The 275-nt window shown below is 42.5% G+C and overlaps 1 protein-coding gene across 1 annotated transcript in view; it reads right to left on the bottom strand.

Annotated features, from left to right (window-relative positions):
- The window catches only part of LOC119588607 (calcium-activated chloride channel regulator 3A-1-like), a gene marked incomplete in the record, with an annotated part of 45,835 nt that overhangs the window by 33,851 nt on the left and 11,709 nt on the right, over positions 1-275 (bottom strand).

Below are 275 nucleotides of genomic sequence, written 5' to 3'. Positions count from 1 at the left end.
TGAGGCGAGAGAGACATAAAAGCCACAAGCAACGAAGTCAGGGTTTTGCCTGAACCAAGAACTGATGCCTCGAATGGCGTGTTTGCGTCTCCCGGAAGCCGTTGCAGATGGAATCGCGCAGGTGGGGTTGAAGATGGAGATGAATTCCGCATTATATTTCAATAATGCAAACAAGATGCCGGCGGCTTAAAACTCAAATGGGATTATAAAAAAATAAAAATTTAAACATACTCCCCGCCTACATACAAAAACCAAAAAATTACAACGTACATTTC

Source organism: Penaeus monodon, chromosome 24, assembly GCF_015228065.2.
Source record: "Penaeus monodon isolate SGIC_2016 chromosome 24, NSTDA_Pmon_1, whole genome shotgun sequence".
In the NCBI taxonomy this organism is placed as follows: Eukaryota; Metazoa; Arthropoda; class Malacostraca; order Decapoda; family Penaeidae; genus Penaeus; species Penaeus monodon.
Note: the sequence above shows the minus strand (reverse complement) of the source record. Positions and strands in the feature narration are given on the sequence as shown.